Raw genomic sequence first — 22126 nt, 5'->3', positions numbered from 1 at the left:
TGAAAGCATATTGTTTTTAATTTCTGACCCCAAACACAAAGGAAAGGCTAATACTTTTCACAGGAGCCAGGTAGCATGCCAGAATGTATGGTTACCTAACATGCTACATCTTTTGAATTACTGATACTTGTACAAATTACGGCATACACATTTTCACTTAGAGCTGTCATAGCTGTGGGTTTCTTACATCAATTGCTTTTGTTTTAAGACTTCTTGGTAAAGCTGACACGCATATCAGAATCAAGATGAAATCTTTGCTCTAAGCCTTACCAAACAATTAAAAAAATCCTACTTGCATGTCAGTCATTCCTCTGTAATGCTAAAAATATGCACCCTCATAGCCATTACTTCCCCCACTTTTGTAAAATTACTTGTAGATAAAAAATGACAGATATCTGCTATAACTGTAATCTTGGTGCTTAATTTCAGAAACCTATCAGTAGTTGGATAGATTTCCATGTACAAATGAAATCGGATGCTGTAACTAGTGTTTAAAACGGTGTATGATTGCAGACTGAGTGGTTATATTTTGGAACAAATCTTAAATGAAGTGGTCCTGGTATTAAAGATCCTATGGCATGTTTTAGTACAGAATGGTTAATGACTTTCTTCTAACAAAATTCCAGAAAAGTTAGTTACAATCTAGAAATTCCCTGTATTTCAACTTTTAATACACTATTCATATCCCTTAATGGTTTGTCCATTTGAATAGCTGCCCTAGGATCCTTGAAATAGCAGTTGATGGGCTGCCTCTAAGTTTAAGCCATCTTCCCAACCCTGAAAAAATTAGGCCACTTTAAGCCTTAAGCCTTACTTGCAATACAAATGATCCTTACAGCGGCTTAGCACTGAACTTGAGTGCTCAGCTGCCTAAAACTTTTAGTCCCTTTTGGGGTGTCTCACAGGCTGCTATTAAGCTGCTTTTAAGAACTTAAGGGCCTATGCGGCCAAGGGCTTCTGTAAGTTGCAGTGGTTTGCATGCACACCACATTCTAAACAGCTATACGATGCTGTAATTTGGAGTAGAAAAGTATTTCATGCAGCCAAAATGTCAACTTTAAAATAACATTTTTCAAACCTAGATTGTGTCATGATGATTTTTGTTACAGCCTTCAACAGCAATTATTTTAAAGCTATTACAAAAATATATATGGAATGCATTACTCAGACATATGAGAGATTTAAAAACAACGTCATCTTAAAGTTGATCAAATCCACCTCAGTGAGCTAGCACCCCTCCATCCACAGCAGTGCAGAGGTGGGAGTGGCAGGCTTAAAAGCAGGTTCCCAGTATATACTGGCTCCTGCCTTGTGCACTCTGTTACTTTCTTACCACCACCACCCCCAGGCACTGCAAGTCTGGAGCAGCCCCCTGTCTGGTGTGGGTGGGGAGCTGCTCCAGCCCCTACCAGTTAAACAGAACTGGTAAGCCTCATCTGTTAAGGGTGAGGCTTACTGGTTAACTATGTATTTATATCCCTAATAGCTTTACCCTCTTTTTAGCCTCCTGATGACTAAATTGCTGCCTTCTGCCTTGTTTGGCTGCCATACAGATATGTCAAGTCCAAACTTTTGACTATTTAAAAAAATGGAACAGTAGCAGATTCACAGATCTCACTGCCACATTTAAACACTTGCCTGAACTGAAGCTAAAAGTCTCAGTGCAGGGCTATAACCGATTTAAGCATCATGAGTGCTGACAGAAGGCTAGGTACAAAAGGAGTCAAAAATACTCAACCCAGGCTCTGGCTCCATGTGATACTAAGTATTTTCCCTGCTTTGATATAACTGGATTTATGAGTCACTAAATTCCTGTGGTGTGAACAAATAACTAATTTTAAGAATTATTTGAAGTTTGGTTCATGGGAGATGTTAGTGCTATTCTCAGAAACCGGCAGCTATGGGCGGGCTGGCTGTACACCAGAGAGATTCATCATCCAAAGGCATCCCTCTACCACAGAAGTGAAAAGAGCAGATTTAATGGGCAACAACTGGACCTCTTCCCAGGCATATTCAACCAAACTTAGCTGAAGCAAATATGGGGCCTCAAATGTTAGCATTAAAGGGCGAGGGGAAGTGATAGATTTGAAAGTAATTACAATTTTGTAATAAAAGGAAAGGAAAGTACTGTAGAAGGAATAGCTTATGTGTCTGGAAAAGAGAGGTTAACACTATAAGGAGTGAGAGGGAGGCGGTGATGAGCTGAAAATGTTAAAACTTGTACAGATAAGGGCAACAACAAAAAAACCACAAGTGAAAGTGGAAGGTGAAAGAAGGGATTTTATAAATTAATAGACTCTTGTATTTCTGTAATTACAAGTGACAATAAGATGAAACTGACTCTGAAATCACTGAGGTTGTTTTTTTTTTAAAAAAAAAAAGCCTGTTGAAATAACTAGCCAAGAGGAAGATAATGAAGATGTAAAACAGTTAACTCATAAAAGGCAGGTAAGGGAATCTTTGTGAAATGAGAACTTTCTGTACACAAATCATTGAGTCCAGATGGTGGATCTCCTCTGGTAGTAAGAGAGTGAGCTAATGCACTTACTGTGTTACTGACAGTTATTTTAATAAGTTATGGAGCAGTAGGGTGGTACTAGGGGAAATACTTAAGCAAACATTTGCTTTTTTTACAATTATAACATAGTTGAAGGGAATTCCATGGATGGATTGTTCAACTTTTGGTAAAGGAATAGATAGCGTAGCTCAAAAAAGGTGATGTTAAAGTGATTTGGATAGAAACAATTTTAAGTGCATTGAAAAATGATGGAATCCTATTTAGAGTTTACTTTTTGTCTCTAGTTTAAGGGGGGTAGCTAAAGGTTGGTATTCTGTTATTGAACACTTATCTGGAAGTAAAAGGATAGCATGTTAATGAAATATACTAGATAATATTATGGATAGAGAATGAGAGTGTATTTAGAGGCTATAAATAAATGTACAATTAACTTTGAAAAATGCAAACAGAGCTGGTGGCGAAACCCATAAATGCTGGAAGATGTTAAGTGGCACTGGACAGTAAATCACTTTGTAAAGGGCTAATTTCAGTAGGAAAAACAATACAATTTTAAAGTAGACAAATATCAAATGACAAAAAAAAAGTTCCAGTCTAAAGCTGTGTCAGTAATGATGCAGTTGCTTCTAAGTTCTGTGTAACCATTAAGATATTTGAACAGTTGAAGGAAATTCAGAGGAGAGCAAGCAAACTGAATGCAGGATTTGGATGCATGGATTTATGAAGAAACTTGAGAAAAATAACTATTGCTTAAGTCAAGATAGGGAGTGGATAAACTTAAATAGTGTAAATACAAGGGTGGAGATGGAATTTTTAAAGAAGTTCACTAGTCATAATAGGTGAAATTAAGAATTTGTCAGCCTTATTAGGCCAGTAGTTCCCATTGGAAGTACTAGAAGTTCCATTCCTTCTCTATTTAAAAAAGTAAGGACCTACCTTGCTTTGGCTGGTATATGGAATAGGCAACTTAACGTATTTCTAGGATACCTAATTATGTGTATCAGGATGGAGAATACTTAATCTTGAAACTCCCACCCACAACTGTGTAGTTTTCCTTTTTGTACTCTGGTTTTTGAAAAGGAAGTGTAGCTCTCCTAAACAATCGAACTTATCTGATCACAGGTGCTCTCTTCAGAATTTGCACCATGCAGGACAAAGACACTTTTGCAATTGTCAATATCATCTTTCATAAAATAAAACTACTGGGTGTAAGTTTTTCCCCATACAAAATGTTGGGAAGAGGAACAAAGGTGGAAAAAAGATAATGAAGTTAAGTGTCAACACATCTATCAAAAGTATTTTTGATTTGAGTTTTGTTCATGCTTCTCCCAGACTACACAATCGTGGATGAGATTTTATTGTACTTAGTTTACAATATTCAAACACACAATCATAGAAACAACTTTCATGCTCTATCTCCTTTCAACAGTGAGTTTGGTAAAAATGTTCATTATGCAACTGAATAGCAACTATAAAGGAGACTGATTACAAGTACATTCAGCTATTATTGACTGCAGGTCCTGTGTTTCTGTTCATTAAATAGTTTTCCACGTCGCTTTCAGCAAACTAAATACTTTCTAGTCAGCATCGTGGTCACATTCCTTTAAGACTTCTTGTTCCTTTATCCTCACAGATCACATGAAATCCTACCACAGCATATGCTCCATCATGTGTTCTATCTAATTAGATTGTTCCTAATTACTTAAATGCACCCAGTGTACTCTGCAAATACTGCTTTACTGCTTGTTTTGTTTGGTGCGTTTATATAAAATACATGGTGTAGTAATGTATATAAGGCCTTTTCTCAAAGGGATCATATTTGGCATTGTTCTTGCTGTTTACTACATGGCTGTCCTACCTTTTCCCTGTTAAATGTTTTCATCTTGGTTAGTCATTGAAATATTTGAACTATGGATTATTGTGAAGTTAAATGCTACTGCAACCCTAAAAAGCAAAAAAAAAAAATGTTTACTTTATCATCATAATGGTAGCCTCTTTACAATGAAAAATATATATTCAGCTTTATCTTGACGTATCTAGTGATGTCCATTGTACAGAATACCATTTTATAACAATGGGATACATTTATGATGTTTTCCTTAAGTAGTGCACAATATTTCTGCACGTCAGATGCATTTCAGATTAGAATCATGTGGAATTCAGCCTCAGGTATTTTTGAACTCTTCCTCTCATCAAGGATTTACAACATTAGAGTAAATAACTGCTGTCCACACTGACTGAACTGACATGATAGCATTCCTCCTTCCATAGACAAAACAGCTGTTGCTCTGAGCACCTTACATGTTAAATTCCTTATCTACTAACAAACTTTTAGAAAGGCTTAGAAAAGTTTTGAAATATTCCTTACATTTCTGTGCAAGGTCACGTCTGGCACCCTATCCATTATAACACAATGCAAAGCATGCAACTCTAACATTACTAAGCAGCAGGATGAGTGCTCCCCCACCTGGTCTTGGGCATTGTGACATCACCTTTTTAGGCAGAATTCCACAAGTAGGTGACCCTAGACCAGTTCTGGGCCAGGAGGTGACCATACCCTGTGTACCACCCATGCATACCCACCAGAGTCTATTAGACTTAGTACATGTGGTAGTTGTGATCAGTGGTGAACACTGTGTTCCCACACAGTCTTATTAAAACAAAGTGTTTAATCTTAATAGTAGAATCAGCATAACAGTAAGAGGAAAGGGATTGTAAAACAAACTGGATATAGCATTTATCTTATGGGCTTACTTATGCCTATCTTACCCCAGACTCCTATCTCTAGGGTCACTCCGTTCCTAAACAGTCTCCTCCTTAACCATCAGCCCTCCTCAAGTCTGTGTCTTTCAATCCTTCTGAGGCCTTTGATCCTGTCCACCTTCAGGGGAATTGAATCCCTCTTGGAGATGACCCCTCTGCCTGGCCCATGAGAGCTCTCTGGGTGCCTGAGTCAGGTCTTCAAAGTGAATTGCTCCGCATTATCCTCCAATGTTTGCAGAGACAGGTGATTATCAGGAAATCCCCTGGAAAAACTGCTCACATTCATATGCATGCAGAGAGTAATGTCACAGTCCAGCTCAGACATACTATTGATAAATTATTCTAGGCAGCGCCAAGGCAGTTACTGCCAGCAATGGGATCGGCACTATATGAGACCACAGAGGGGCAGTGCTGCTACTTAGCACAACTTGTTTCAGGTTGGAGTTGTTCAAAGTTGCCGTCCCATCACAGCAGTTCTTCTACAAGGCCAGACAGGATTGAAACAGATTTTAAAATGTGGGTCTGTCACCTGAACAAAATAAATCTGAACTTCTGACATAGCTATCTGGTGTAACCTGTTATTCCCTCTTCCTGCTTCAGCTCAACCAGCTCTCCTTATGCTCCTATTCACGACAGCCTGTGGATGGGTGGCACTGAAGCTGCTGTGTGAAGTGCATGCTCCAATGGAGATAACTATTTTCTCCCAGACACCTGTCCAGAATAGGTTAGAACATATGGAAATGACTTGCCTTTTTTTCCCTTTAAATAAGTCATCTAGCTTGTCCTCTCTTTCCCTTTAGCAAACACCACACCAAGGACAAAGTCTCTGGTATCCCATCACCCTGGGATTAATTGGCTTTTAGAGTCTGAGACCCTGGAGGATTGAAAGACTCAATTTCATATCAGATACAATGGTACAGGTTATGCCAGCGTTTTGCTATCATAGGGCTTGATAAGGTCAGAGTCTGGAGAAAGCAGACTAGTCTTGATCCATCAAACAATGATTCTACTCCGTAGCATTCTGTTTCCTATCCGTCCCCTCCCCATTTCCTCTAGGAAAACATTTCAACTTCCCCTTGAATTTTTATCTTTACCATAGTCAGTCTAGAGTAGCAGGAAGATTGGGTTCTGGTGTATGTATTCTACTTCTAAAATGGAAGAGTTGTTTTGGAGGTGTGATTATAATACAATTTATTATTAAGCTTTAATGCACACAATATTTGTCACCCACTCCAACCATCACATCTTATTTCTAAAGCAGCATCTCCACTCTGAAGGTTGTCAGCTTTTGGTTTAGATGAGCAATCAGTGCTCCTGGGTGGAGGGAGTAAAGCCCTGATTCCAGATCAGTCTGCTTTTAAGGGGACAGTACGGCTATGTCTATACTGGCAGCTTCTTGCGCAAGAACATCTTACGCAAGGGGTCTTGTGCAAGAAGTCTTGCGCAAGAAAACATCCACACTGCCATGTGTGCGCTGTGCTTTTGCACAAGAGTTCCCATGGTAGTGTGGACACTCTCTTGAGCAAGAAAGCTCTGATGGCCATTTTAGCCATAGGGCTTTCTTGCGCAAGAAATCCCTGCCGAGCATCCACACTGCCCTCTTGCACAAGAGCTCCTGTGCAAGAGGGCTTACACCTGATAAAAAAGAGCGTAACTCTTGTGCAAGGAGCCCTTTCTCACCACGCCGTACTGTAAATTTCCTTGCGCAAGAGCGGGCGGGCAGTGCGGACGCGCTACAGATTCTTGCGCAAGAATGGCCGTACTGCCGCAAGAAGCCGCGAGTGTAGACATAGCCTACTTGTTTTCTTAGACTTATCTCTGTTCAACATGCAAGTGACGAAGTCATAATATTGCAACACTGCATAGACTGAATTTTAAAAGGTAAATCCCCATCCTTTAGGCACAGTCCTCGGGGAAAGAGAGGAATGGGATCTTCCCTTCCCTCCAGTTGTAGAGCTGTTCTCAAGACTACTGCAGCTCCTGAACCTGCACACAAATGCAGCTTTAACTAGCAGGTCCTCATAATCTACTGCTACCCTCCCATGAATGCCCCCCAGACAGAATTTGCAGGCTCCTCTCATTCTAAGGATTTCTCTACAGTCTGTCATCCTGCAGACCACATCTGTATTTTACACATGGGAAAATGAAGACACAAAGCATTGATGTGTCTTGCCTCTCTGGTCACACAGGAAATCTGACACCACTGGGCATTAAACCTAGATCTCCTGACTCTGGATCCCGTGCTTTAATCACAAGACCATCCTTCCTCACACAGTAGAGCTACAGAGTACTATTTATGCAGGGCATTCTTTTTTATAAGAAATAGCCCAAGTTGTGCATGGTTTAGCCATATGTTGATTCTTGCATCAGGAAATATATGTCACATATGGCTGCTGATTTTACTTCAATGAAAATACAATAAAGCAATGTATGTGGACATCTGTCAGTGTGCAGGTCTGGACTGTCAAACTGATTTGTGCTGAAGAGTTCTGGGAACTCTTATTAATATTATTCTTCCCTCCCCATTTACATTTTCACTTAGAATGTAATCTAATATTTTCCCCCAAAGATTAACATTGTTCCCATTGCTTGGTATTTAAATTCAATACTGCAGAACCAATAAATAAATACACACAACAGAAATCTTGATCACAGCTGCCATAAAAGTGATTCTGGCAGCACTGGGAGAATTCCTCCCAGTTAGATGTTCATTGGATACATTCCATTCTTATGATGATCTACTTTGAGAAGGTTTTTTTTTTCCCCCAACAACAACAGGATGGGAACATTAATGAACAGAGGGAGCCCTGTTATTGTTCTCATCTAAAGTCATTATATATTTTCATAATTGCAAACATGTGTTGTAATCTATAGCTATGTAACTTAATTCTTAGTGTGCGTGTATATATATACACACACACACACACACACACACACACACACACACACAGAGAGGAGTGAGTATATATATTAGAACACTGGTATACCTGAGAAGGATATAGGTAGCTTTCTACCAGATTTTTGTCCTGGGATTAGCCAGGGCCCATTTTGCCCTCTGGGCTATTACAACATGTGCTGGCAGCCCCAGACCATTAGGCTACGTCTACACTGGCCCCTTCTCCGGAAGAGGCATGCTAATTTCGAACTTTGGAATAGGGAAATCCGCGGGGGATTTAAATATCCCCCGCGGGATTTAAATAAACATGGATTTCCCTATTCCAAAGTTCGAAATTAGCATGCCTCTTCCGGAGAAGGGGCCAGTGTAGACGTAGCCTTAGAGTATGATGTTCTCTTGTCCTATTCCTGAAAGTCCTCTGTGCTGGGGATGGCATGACCCAGGAACAAGTGGCATAAAGCCAGCTACACGTTACTAAGATATTTCCCCATGTTAGGAAAATCCCCAGCTAACAGTTTAAGCTTTCTGGAGCAGTGCATAAGGGACAAGGCAAGGGTGGAGGGCTGGTCCATGGTATTTATTTTTCTGCTTAATAGGTCAGCGCTGCAAAAAAAAACCAACACATTTTTTTAATTAAAAAAAACACAATACAAACCCCCTGTTGAAATCCATAGAAGAAACTCCAGTTTTGGCAGCCAGGAGGGGGAACAATGGAGAAAGCAGTTTGCTTAGTCCTTCACATGGGGAAGATTGTTATTATTAGGCTGGCCACAGGCCCCATACGAGTAGCACTGATGAGCTTCTAATGAGTTGTATCAAGCCTTCATGAGATCGTAGGGAAAAATGACAATCACTGGAGATGAGCACCAAACCAGTTTCTGCAGCTGAACATGAATCTTGGTCTGCTTCCCTTAGGAAATAAACAAAACTTTTAAAATATTGATGGAGGTAAGTACTTCTTACCAGTGTATTTATTCTTCTGATCATATACTAGGCTATTTTTTTATAACTATTCACCCCACTCTAGTCTGTACATATAACATGTTCGGTTGTTTCCCATTCAGTCCAATAAGAATCTCCCCTGAAATACTTCTGGATTTTTAAAGTTATTTTAAAGATAGTGCCACCCAGTGTGACAAGCCCTCAAAAGCTATGCCTCCCTAGCAGACTCACAGATTCACCTCATCCCTAATCATCCCAGGCTCAGAAAACAACTCCTGCATCTCACCAAACTAGTAAGACAACAGATGAACCCAGAACGCTGCTCTGAAGAGAAATAAATTTAGGCTCTTTTGAATCAAGAAGAGATTGAGCTCTGGCTTCAGAGATCTCTCACAAAACTTGCTTAGCCACTGGGCTCCTCCCTTTTAAATCAAGGAGTTGATTATTCAAGTGCATCAAGTGATAGCAAAAGAGATGCTATTGCATGGGAAGAATCCAAACCATGTCATTCTTTATAGATCAAAGTCAGAACTTTAAACTCCACCTGGAAACTGAGAGGCATTGGTGTCTCCACTAACTTAAGTTTTTGATTGGTCTGGTACCATTTGGCTATTTCTTCACCCTTTACACAGTTATAGTGAAAGACTTCATACGTTCTTTATAGCACAGTCAACTTTAGCATAACATTTAAGTCAAGAGTACAGTGTCCAAAGCATAAAACAGAAGAAACTGAAAACAAATACCAGTGGCCCAATCCTCTGCCTTGGTTCATCTCTTATGTGCTTTTCTGAAAATCTCAAACTGTTAGCAGGGGATATTTTTCCATCTGTTTCAGCTGTGGATCATGGTGACCTGTGAGAATGAAATAAAGTGGATATTTAGAAGCCCATTCCACTGCTAGAAGGCCACAAGGTCATTATAAAGTTCTCCCAGGTCCCTGAGAGAGTGAGCATTAGGCAAAAAGTATTGTCTCCCAGACAGCTATAGGAACAGGGTCCATTAATTTCAGAGATTATTTCATCAAAAGATTCCTCTGAAATGATGCATGCTTTGCCCTAAAATCAGAGGAGATACTATCTGCCTTTGAGAGAGGTGCATGACATCTCTCTCTGCTCCCTAGCCCCAACATTTTCCTCTCTCATTAGTGTTGCCAGCTCTGTGAGATGAGCCACAAACCACCTGGCTTAATCCCAGGTTGCCATGACAGCTTGAGCTAACTCAGAAGATTTGCCCATAATATGAACATTGTATTAACATCAGCAAAGAATCAGGGTGATAATAATAAGCAAGTGTCAAGTAAGATGGTGTTTATTATCCATGGCACCAAAACGGAAAAAGGAAGAGTAGAGGCTCAGCCCATACAGTGCAATTCAATCTGACAATGATAGTGACATTTCAGAACGCTCCATATATTATTAGAACCAGAGTTTACACAGCTGAGTCTCTATGGCAGAGTGTCATTTTGTATATGTCTGTACAATGCCTAACACAGTGGGGTCCTACCAGGGTGCAGCCTCAAAGTATTACTGTGATATAAATATTAAGTAATACACTACTTAATTAACATCACACTTTACTAGTTCTTAATTACAAAACAGCTTGTGAAGGCTGAACATTAAAAAAAATCCCCAAAATATGTTTTCTGGATGTATTCCTAAAGCTATTTAAAAAAACAACATCCCCAATTCTTTTAGTTTGAGAACCTACTATATTATATCAGAGTATAAAATAACTCAAATCAATATGTGGATACCAAATTAACAGGAGACTGAGATATGTAATCTATATAGCTCAAATTTTGTATGAACTGGGACAGTTTACTTGCCAGAAAAGATAATATACTAACAAGCTAGAATTTCTTCCTTTCAATAATTTCCAAGCACATAATGAATAAAATATACACAACTGCATGGTGGAAGCTACTGATCTTGATTTAAAAGTTTCCCCCAAAAATGCATGATGTAACTTGGAACAGAAATGTGTCTGCTGAAAGCTTTTTCTCCCTGATTTCTTATTAGCAAAGGCACATGTTCCTTCAGCTCTTTTGCCACACAAACCTCATGCAAAAGTGCATGACTGCTGACCTAAGCACTCTCTGGTTTTTAGGAAATACAAAATCATGCCTTCTAACAGATTTTGAGGAAAAGGCAGCACTGGAGAGTAAAGTATTGTCAGTGGAAACATGTGCTCCCACCATCTGTCTTTATACAGATTTATTTATATAGCCTTGTCAATTAACCAATGTGAAAATTATACATACGTTGCCTCTGAGATTGGCCTATGAAGTCTCTAACTAAAGCAAGGGAATCCAACAGTGCAAAATGCTCAAAGCTAAAACACATGATACATCATCACGTTTCTCATAATAAGGTGATGAAATCATGCTGCAGGGGCTGACATGAGGTCTAGGCATGGCACTCCGTCCTTATTCTGGGGTCAGGGTGAAGAGCAAGCTTCTGCCTCACAGCCACTACTCCTGGCATGAGGTTGGAATAGTAGCTATAATCCCTGTGTGCTACCACCATGGGTTGTTAGGCCAGTTGAATCCAGTTGGTCCTCCCAGTTCTACTCTCCACAGTGTGCAGAAGTCCCCTGTGCAGTTGCTCTGCCTTTGGACCGCAATAGATGACAAAGATTTGTGCAAAAGTGACAAGGAGACCTGTGGCACCTTATAGACTAACAGATTTATTGGAGCATAAGCTTTCGTGGGCAAAGACCCACTCCATCGGATGCATGTAGTGGAAATTCCAGAGGCAGGTATAAATATACAGGCATAAGAAAAGAGTTCCAATCAAGAGTAAGGCTAGAGATAATGAGGTCAATTCAGCCAGAGAGGATGAGGCCCATGTCTAGCAGCTGATGTGGAGGTGTGAACACCAAGAGTCAAGAAAAACTGCTTTTGTAGTCGGCTAGCCATTCACAGTCTTTGTTTAATCCTAAACTGATGGTGTCAAATTTGCAGATGAACTGTAGCTCAGCAGTTTCTCTTTGAAGTCTGTTCTTGAAGGTTTTTTGCTGCAGGATGGCTATCTTTAGATCTGCTACTGTGTGTCCAGGGAGATTGAAGTGTTCTCCTACAGGTTTTTGTATATTGCCATTCCTAATATCTAATTTGTGTCCATTTATTCTTTTGCGTAGGGACTGTCCAGTTTGGCCGATATATATAGCAGAGGGGCATTGCTGGCACATGATGGCGTATATTACATTGGTAGATGTACAGGTGAGTGAACTCGTGATGGTGTGCCTGATCTGGTTAGGTCCTGTGATGGTGTTGCTGGTATAGATATGTGGGCAGATTTGGCACTGAGGTTTGTTGCAGGGATTGGATCCTAAGTAAGAGTTACTGTGGTGTGGTGTGATGTATAGTTGCTGGTGAGAATTTGCTTCAGGTTGGCGGGTTGTCTGTGGGTGATGACTGGCCTGCCTCCCAAGGCCTGTGAAAGTGAGGGATCATTGTCCAAGATGGGTTGTAGATCACTGATGATGCGTTGGAGAGGTTTTAGCTGAGGACTGTAGGTGATGGCCAATGGTGTTCTGTTGGTTTCTTTGTTGGGCTTGTCTTGTAGTAGCAGGCTTCTGGGTAAACGTCTGTCTCTGTTAATCTGTTTCCTCACTTCCTCGGGCAGGTATTGTAGTTTCAAGAATGCTTGGTGTTTCTCTCTGTCTGAGGGGTTGGAGCAAATGCGGTTGTACCTTAATGCTTGGCTATAGATAATGGATCATGTGGTGTGTCCGGGATGGAAGCTGGAGGCATAAAGGTAGGCATAGCGGTCAGTAGGTTTTCGGTCTAAGGTGGTGTTTATGTTACCATCACTTATTTGCACCATAGTGTCCAGGAAGTGGATCTCTTGTGTAAACTGGTCCAGGCTGAGGTTAATGGTGAGGTGGAAATTATTGAAATGGCGGTGGAATTCTTCTAGAGCCTCCTTCCCATGGGTCCAGATGATGAACATGTCATCAATGTAGCATAAGTAGAGAAGGGGCACTAGTGGACGAGAGCTGAGGAAGCGCTGTTCCGGGTCAGCCATAAAAGTGTTGGCATATTGTGGGGCCATGCGGGTGCCCATAACAGTGCCACTGGTTTGGAGGTATCTATTGTCACCAAATCTGAAACAGTTGTGTGTGAGGATAAAGTCACAGAGCTCAGCCACCAGTTGTGCTGTGGCATCATCAGGGATACTATTCCTGACAGCTTGTATTCCATCTATGTGTGGGATGTTGGTATAGAGAGCCTCTACATCCATGGTGGCTAGGATGGTGTTTTCCTGAAGATCAATGCATTGTAGTTTTCTCAGGAAATCAGTGGTGTCTCGGAGATAGTTGGGAGTGCTGCTGGCGTAGGGTCTGAGTAGAGAGTCCAAATATCTAGACAGTCCTGCAGTGAGAGTGCCAGTGCCCGAGATGATGGGTGTCCAGGATTTCCAGGTTTGTGGATCTTGGGTAGTAGATAGAATAACCCCGGTCGGGGTTCTAAGGGTGCATTGATCTGTTCCTGTGCTTGTGTAGGGGGTGTCTTGAGCAGATGGTGCAGTTTCTTAGTGCATTCCTCAGTGGGATCTGTGGAAAGTGGCCTGTAGAATGTGGTACTAGAGAGTTGTCTGGCAGCCTCCTTTTGATAGTCAGATCTATTCATGATGACAACAGCACCTCCTTTATCAGCCTCTTTGATTATGTCAGGTTGTTTCTGAGGCTGTGGATGGCATTGCATTCCACATGGCTGAGGTTATGCAGGCTCTCTGCATTGGGACACATTTCACTGTAAGAGTACGATCTTTGGATGATGTGTTATTTGGCACAGAAATCATGGAATGTACGGGGAGACTCAGATACGATCATGAAAAGTCTTCTAGTTATTCTTCTGAATCATAACTGCTCCAAGCTGGAGTTTGCTTGATTCCCCATTCACTTTGTCAAGTAGGTGGCATTTTCATCATCAGTGCCACTAGTAATGCAGTAATAAAAGGCAATGCCATTACTTTTGCATCAGGGCTATAGCTTTATACAGGAAAGAGGATGTTCCCCCTCCCCTTATAAGTAAATTTAGTGCTATAGATTGATAACTGCGATGATAGAAATTCTTTCTTTATCAGCAAAATAGGCACCATATATGCAGATAAAAGTGTCCTAATGTGTGTCAGTCCCTTTTTTGGACCTCCCCCATCCTCCAACTTCCTCCCTCTTACCCCATCTGAAATTTCTAAGACTCTCCACTCCTCAATCTTAACTTCCAGAACAGAATATTTAGTCCTTGGCCCTTCAGCTCCGCTATCCAACAATAGTGCTGTTGTGCTGGTAGTTGTTTAATATGAACAAGCAACTTTTTTTTTCATTTGTGAATAACCTCAAGCTTTCTTTTTCTTTTGCAATGATTACAAAGCACTCTCTGCTACAGATTCCTGAATAATCCAAAAATTTGTGAAAAGCATTTAGACGCTACAGAGACAAAAGCTCTCTAAGTACAGACGTACTTCAAAGGTCCAAGTGGCCTATTTCCACTGTAGGGTTCTGGGTGGTTTTAACTGTTTCCAGTTCCTACTTGGATGAGCTAAAGGTTTTGAAACTTTTCTACACTTTTCCTCTCCTTCCTATGATTATTTATTAAAGTAATTAACAAATTGTATCTTTTTTTTTGTTGAGCTAGTCAAATAATACTTAATCCTTAGCTATTTTTGGCTTCACAAGCTGGCAGACTATTTTATCCCTGCTACAAATCTTATAAAAGGATCTTGCAATCATTTGTATATGTACAATCTATTAACTCTTTAGAATGCTCTTCTTTTTTTTATTGATAAATCTTAAGTTAATTTACTAAGGATTGGCTCACAGCATGATATTTGGGTAAGATCTGAGATGCATATTGAGTTGGGGATATGTGTCTGATCGTTTGGGACTGGCAAGAACCTGGCAAGAACCTCGCAAAATAGTTTTTCAATATCCTCTCACTATATTAGACCTGGGTGCCTGATTGGGAAACAAGGGCTGGAATGTTTCTGGCTTGTGCTTAGTCAATGTGATGCTGCTAAAGCTTTTTAATACTGGTTTTGTGAATCAATTATAGAGGAAACCACCAGCTTTGGGGATTGGTGGTATGCTCTATTTCTTGCAGTCTGCCCTGAGTGTGGCATTATCAGTGTGGTATATCCCAGGCACCTGTTCATAAGAGAGCATCCTTTAAAAATTGCAGTTCAAATCCTAATGAGGAAAAGAGAATGGAGCATAAACTCTGGTAAACCAAGTGTAAAAGTATAATTAGGCAGACCAAAAAAAAAAAAAAGAAAAGAAAGAAATTGAAAAGCAACTAACAAAGAGCACAAAAACTAAGAGCAAAAAGAATGTTGAGGACATCATAAGCAGGAAGCCTGCCAACAATGAGTAGGGTCACTAAATACCTGAGATGCTTAAGGAGCATTCAAGAACAATAAAGCTGATGCAAAGAAATTAAATTAATTCTTTCCATCCATCTTCACTGTAGAGGATTTAAGGGAGAGTCCCACACTTCAGCCTTTTTTTTTTTAAGATCACATATCAGGAACTATCCCAGATTGAGCTGTCAGTAGAGAAGATTTGGGAACACACTGGTAAATTAAACAGTAATAAGTCACCAGAAGTGATCCTAGCAATTGCAGGCCTCACTTCATTACCGGGCAAACTGGTTGAACCTACAGCAAAGAATCCAATGATCAGATACAGAGATGGCCACAATGTATTTGGGAAGAGTCAACAAAGCTTTTGTAAAGAGATCTATTAGAATTCTTGAGGTTGTCAACAAGCATGTGGCCAAGAGTGATTCAGCTGATCTAGTATATTTTGACTTTCAGAAAGACTTTGACAAGGACCCAAACCAATGGCTCTTAAGCAATGTAAGCAGTCATGGGATAAGAGGGAAGATCCTCTCATGGATTGATAACTGATTAAAAGATTGGAAACAAATGATAGGAATAAATGAAGAGAGATAAATAGCAAGGGTCCTCCAAGGACGGGTACTGGGACGTGTGCCGTTTAAAACATTCATAAAAGTGGCAAAGTCTACAGACAATACAAAATTACTCAAGATATTTAAGTCCAAAGGTGACTGCAAAGAGTTGCAAAAGTATATAACTAAACTGGATGTTTTGGCAACAAAATGGCAGATGAAGATCAGTACTGATAAGTGAACAGTAGTAGGAAACCATAATCTTAGCTATACATACAGCATGATGGGGGAGGGGGAGTCTGACCAAGCTGTTACTATTCAAGAAAGATCTTTGAGTCATTGTGGCCAGCTCTCTGAAGAAGTGGGTTGTGCCCACGAAAGCTCATAATATCATCTACATTTTTTGTTAGTCTCTAAGATGCTGAAGGACTATTCATTATTTTTTTAATTTTTTCTCTGAAAACATCCATTCAATGTGCAGTGCCAGTCAAAAAAAGTTAACAGAATATTAGGAAGCATTACAAAGGGATAGATAATAAGACAAAAAAATCAAGATGCTGCTATATAAATCCATAGTACACCCTCGCCTGAATATTAGATGGCGTTCTGATCACAAAAGCTAAAAATGAATACATTAGAATGGGAAAATATACAGGGAAGAGGAATAAAAATGATTAAGGGAATGAAGCAGCTTCCATACAAGGAGATATAAAAAGCCTTAGAAAAGGAATGACTAAGAAGGGATATGATGGATGTCTATAAAATTACAAATGTCACAGAAAGTGAATTAGAAAAGTGCTTTTTACTCCTTCACATAACACAAGAGCTAGTGGTCACTCTATTAAATGAATTGGCAGCAGGTTTAAAACAAACAAAAGCAAGTACATAAAACACAGTCAACCTGTGGAACTCATTGCTGGGGGATATTGTGAAGGCCAAATGGGATCAAATAAGAATTAGATGAGTTCAGGGGCGGATAGGTGCATCAATGACTATTAGCCAAGTTAGTCAGGGATGCAGCCCCATGCTCTGGGTTAAACCCCATGCTCTATGTTAAAACCTCTATGTTAAAAGCTGCAGCTAGATGAACGGGGACAGATAACTTGATAATTGCCCTGTTCTGTTCATTCCATCTGGGGCACCTGGCATTGGTCACTGTCAGAAGACAGGATACTTGGCTAGACAGACCATTGGTCTGACCCAGTATGGCTGTTCTTATATTAATTTTATTGGAACAGAGAAAAACATGAATAGACAATGGTAGCCTGAAACACCCAGCCAATCAGTAGCATGATCTACAGCACCAGTCACGCCTGGCAGCAGGTAGGAGTGCACAACTGCTACCCTCACTAGGCAGGGCCCCTCCTCAAGGGACAGGGTCCTATGGGGATGAAAGGGCAAGATGATCCCAAGAAGAGGTAGGGCTTGGGACCCAGTAATGGACAGCAGATTGTGCAATCGCTGCAGCTGGGGATGATCCCCAGCTGGGAGTTTGAGACCCCTGAGTTAGGTGCTCAGAGGAAACATTTGCATTCCTCAGCACACCAGGCAGTGTCCCTGGGTAATTATTCTGTGTATAAATCAATGGGTGATGTCGTTGCACGTTATCTTTATAATGCCCCCTCTCCCGTCTTATGTATCACTAATTCTTCCTTCCACCTCAGTTTTGCTCATTACTTTAGAGCTAAAGTAGCAAGCCAGGAATGTAGAGTTCTTTATTTATCCAGACAACCATACAGCAGAGGAAACAGCAGTGCAAGCTTCTTCACATTATCCTGATAAAGCATCTTACTCCTAGCCTGGAGGAATCACATAGAGGTGAAAAGGTGTTCGCATCATCTGGCCACTCAGTGTTTGGTCAGTCTGCTTCAGCTACCATGCCAAGTGTGGGAGGATCAAATTTATTGCTTTGCTTCTGTTAGACAAATAAATACACTGTGTAAGTCAGTTTCATACAATTAGTGTCCAGTTACAAGAAGAAAAATGAAATAGCTAATCTCTATGTGAATTAATGGTTGAATAGATCTCTGATGACTGTGAGGTATTTTATGGTGAAGTGCTTCTAGCAGAACCTGACTCTGGAATGTAGTTTCCCCTAATAGCAGCAAAAAATGTGATTTTTTTTTTTTCAAATGAGGATCAGAATGCCCTCTGACTACTGCCAATGATCAGAATCCAGATACTAGGTCAGCCATAAATGACACAATGCCTTTCTACTACCTGATAGCACAATTACACAGTTAATGGATCAGCTACAGCTCATGCTGTGCTATTTATTTTTAATAACCACCATCACCTCCAAGTAAGTCCTGTCAGTGAGCAGATCATTACTGCAATGGGAAATGCAAAGAGTCTTATCTTATGACAAAAATTGGAGGATTTCACAATCACACTGGGAGCAGAACATAAATAAGTACATATATGAAGGACAAGTACTTAACTACTAGCATGTAAATGAACAGTGTCATTGAAGCTGAGATCTTTCTTGAACTAAAAGATATCACTTAAAGATAAAGCAGCAACTTTTGGGGCTTTTTTGCGCAAAACAATACTACGTTGTCTACACTGGCCCTCTTGCGCAAAAGCATTTGCGCAAGAGGGCTTTTGCCCAAACGGGAGCAGCATAGCATTTCCGCAAGAACACTGACAATCTTACATGAGATCACAACTGGTATAGCCCACAACTGGTATAGCATGGCAAATGGGTGGGAGTGTGCAAGAAAAAAAGGCGCAGTATAATACATACAGTTTTTATTATATCACACAAAAAACCTAAATGGTGTGGATCTTGGTTGTTTGAGAAAGCACCTCTCTCGCCTGTGTCCCAACACAGAAATGATTATTCACACAATTTACTCTTGCTAAGTTATTTCTGCTCACCTACCACAGTCCAGTTCTTCCAGTGTTGGTCTTTTTAAAGCGATTTCTCTCCTGCTTCAAAAATGCCTTTAGCAATTGGCCAGGGTGACATTTTCAGCAATAATGTGATTACACTGAGCAGAACTGAAAGATATAAAGTAACAAAACCTTGGCTTTTTCAACAAAAGATGGTTGAATAGATGTTATTATTACATGATGCGGTGAAGCATATAAAATTGTATATGACATCACAGTAACTGTGTACTTTCAAAGTAATTATATGCACTGCAGACTGAATGCCAATTGCCCTCTGAGTTAATATGAATATAAAACATGTAACCATTGTTCATGCAGCTACTATGAAACAGGTTGTCTAGCCATGTAATCTGCAGTTCACTGATCTATTAGAAATGTAATATATTTGGGTATGTCTACACTACCCCGCTAGTTCGAACTAGCAGGGTAATGTATGCATACCGCACTTGCTAATGAAGCCCGGGATTTGAATTTCCCGGGCTTCATTAGCATAAGCGGGGAGCCGCCAGTTTTAAATCCCCGCTGCTTCGAACCCCGTGTAGCGCGGCTACACAGGGCTCGAACTAGGTAGTTCGGACTAGGGTGCCTATTCCGAACTACCGGTACACCTCGTTTCACGAGGAGTAACGGTAGTTCGGAATAGGACCCTAGTCCGAACTACCTAGTTCGAGCCCCGTGTAGCCGCGCTACACGGGGTTCGAAGCAGCGGGGATTTAAAAATGGCGGCTCCCCGCTTATGCTAATGAAGCCCGGGAAATTCAAATCCCGGGCTTCATTAGCAAGTGCGGTATGCATACATTACCCCGCTAGTTCGAACTAGCGGGGTAGTGTAGACATACCCTTAAATAGTATTTTGACTGAAAAATAATCATGGTTAGTAGTTTTTGTTATTTTACAAATGGGTAAACTGAGGCATGGGCAGATTAGCTGATTTGCCTAAGGTTATCTAGATAGCCAGTGGGGTCATCAATGGCAGAACAAAGGAATTCTGACCAGTTTGCTGTTCTGACTACACACCCTGGGATGGACAATCTTTCTACCATCTATCAACTCTAAAGAGACTGAAAGAAAACTTCTCCCTGCCACTCATACATCTTTTAAAAATAATGTTGGGGGGGGGGGGGTTGCTTGGAGGGTTCATGCTTATTAAAAGATTAAGAGTTCAAAAGTGCTGGGCTGTTCCTTAAGTTGCTGGTTCTTTTGCATTTCTCAAGTAAAATATATATATTAACAAAATTCTGAAAGACTTCACTTGGACCGAGACCATGCTTGGAAAATGTCAACCTAAACAAAGACATTTAAGGAAAGGTCTGACAGTGAAAATGAGTTCTAATAAAGCCTGTTTTTGCACTCATAACTATCATGTTAACTGCCCCCAAAATGATAACAAAAATATCTGAATTATTATATTCTGAGGACTCTGTATTCTCAGCTCTTTGTAAGGTCAAGTCCTAAAACCTTCCTTACTTCATATTATCTTTGTTTATCTAGATGCTTAAAATATTTTCATTAACTCAACTTTTCCTGAACTCTGATATAGACATAGAATTTTTATTCAAATTATAGTCGTACATGAACTTCTCTTGGACTGCCAATCCACTGCTCAGTAGGAAGCCAGGATTAGCTCTCATGTGAAATCTATAAAGCGAATGAAAGACTTTGCAATGGTGAACTAATCTGATCTGAAGAAAATGGATTTAAACAGTTCCGCAGTGTAGTTCAGAGGAATTACTTTACACGTGTACAAGTAATAAGTCATCAGCTGAAGTGGGCTAGTAGAAGACTTTGTCTTAGATCAATCAGCCTTCAAGAAATGTGATCCAGCTTTCAGGCAATCCCTTCAGTCCTGAGGGCTGGGGGCCAGTCACATCATTTTTAGCTTTGTTAGCTTTGCTGGCCACATGAAAGAGTAAAAGTATCCAAACATTTTCTGTTTCGTTTTGAAAATGTTTACTCTGAAGCACAAGGGCTGAGGACACAACATACATTCCTAGATCTGTGCAGCACAGACACATTTCAGTGTTCACTCCTCTCAGAGGCTGTGTCTAGACTGGCAAGTTTTTCCGCAAAATCATCTGCTTTTGTGGAAAAACTTGCCAGCTGTCTACACTGGCTGCTTGAATTTCCGGAAAAGCACTGATGATCTCATGTAAAATCATCAGTGCTTTTCCGGAAAAACTATGCTGCTCCCGTTCGGGCAAAAGTCTTTTTCCGAAAGACTTTTGCGCAAAAGGGCCAGTGTAGACAGCATAGTTCTGTTTTCCGCAAAAAAGCCCCGATCGCGAAAAAGGCAATCGGGGCTTTTTTGCAGAAAACTGCATCTAGATTGGTCATGGATGCTTTTCCACAAAAAGTGATTTTGCGGAAAAGCATCCTGCCAATCTAGACGCGCTTTTCCAAAAATGCTTTTAACGGAAAACTTTTCTGTTAAAAGCATTTTCGGAAATTCATGCCAGTGTAGACGTAGCAACAGTGTATGTGGATTTCTCCTCCCTGGAAGTCCATGGAAGCACTGATTTCTCACCACATAAGTAAATGGAAGAAGAAAATGCACAAAATCTAGACTGAAGCCACATGTGCACTGCAGACCTATGTCAGTAAAACTACATCCCCAGAGAAATGAAAAGTTCATGTCCTGAGTGATGTGGTTATACTGACCTAGCTCCCAGGTAGACAGTGCCATGTTGACAGAAGAGCTTCTCCTGTCAATATAGCAGGAAGGTGGATTAACTATACCAACATGTAGGGCCGCCTTTAGGAAGTGTGGGACCCAATTCGAACAATTTCAATGAGGCCCCACAGCAATTTTGACTGAGCAAAAAAACAACAACACGCACACAAAAGTTTCAACGGGGGCCCCAGGAACTTTGGTTGAGCAAAAAAAAAAAAAAAAAAAAAAAAATCCCCAGCTACTTCCCCAACAACAAACCCCAGAGGTAGCTAACATACCTGGAAAAAGATATCCCAGTCAAAAAGCATCATGCTTAGTTGCTCAAGCAGGGGCAAGGATAAGTCCAGTGCATCCTCCGGGAGGAAATTAATAAGTCCTATGTTTGCTTGGTCAGTGGGATGGGGCGGAGCTGAAACAGCAAGAGGCATTGATTAAGAACCCCCTGAATTTTTGGCAGCACCAATAAAACATTCTGGGAAGGGGACTGGTGGTCCTAGGTCTGTGTATGTGACTGCAGTTTATGCCCATAGA

At 40.6% G+C, this 22126-nt stretch overlaps 1 long non-coding RNA gene and 1 pseudogene across 1 annotated transcript; both read right to left on the bottom strand.

Moving 5' to 3' along the window:
* Positions 1 to 8730: 8730 nt before the first annotated feature.
* On the bottom strand, positions 8731 to 22001 carry LOC106733019 (uncharacterized). Its single transcript, XR_001369270.4, has 4 exons — positions 21874 to 22001; positions 18914 to 19032; positions 9860 to 9968; positions 8731 to 9084 (listed from the first exon to the last, which is right to left on the bottom strand). It is a non-coding gene; the product is annotated as an uncharacterized LOC106733019 (long non-coding RNA).
* On the bottom strand, positions 10014 to 13360 carry LOC149525415 (uncharacterized; annotated as a pseudogene).
* Positions 22002 to 22126: the final 125 nt, after the last annotated feature.

The sequence above is a fragment of the Pelodiscus sinensis genome, chromosome 2 (assembly GCF_052426305.1).
Source record: "Pelodiscus sinensis isolate ZL-2025 chromosome 2, ASM5242630v1, whole genome shotgun sequence".
Lineage (NCBI taxonomy): Eukaryota > Metazoa > Chordata > Testudines > Trionychidae > Pelodiscus > Pelodiscus sinensis.
Note: the sequence above shows the minus strand (reverse complement) of the source record. Positions and strands in the feature narration are given on the sequence as shown.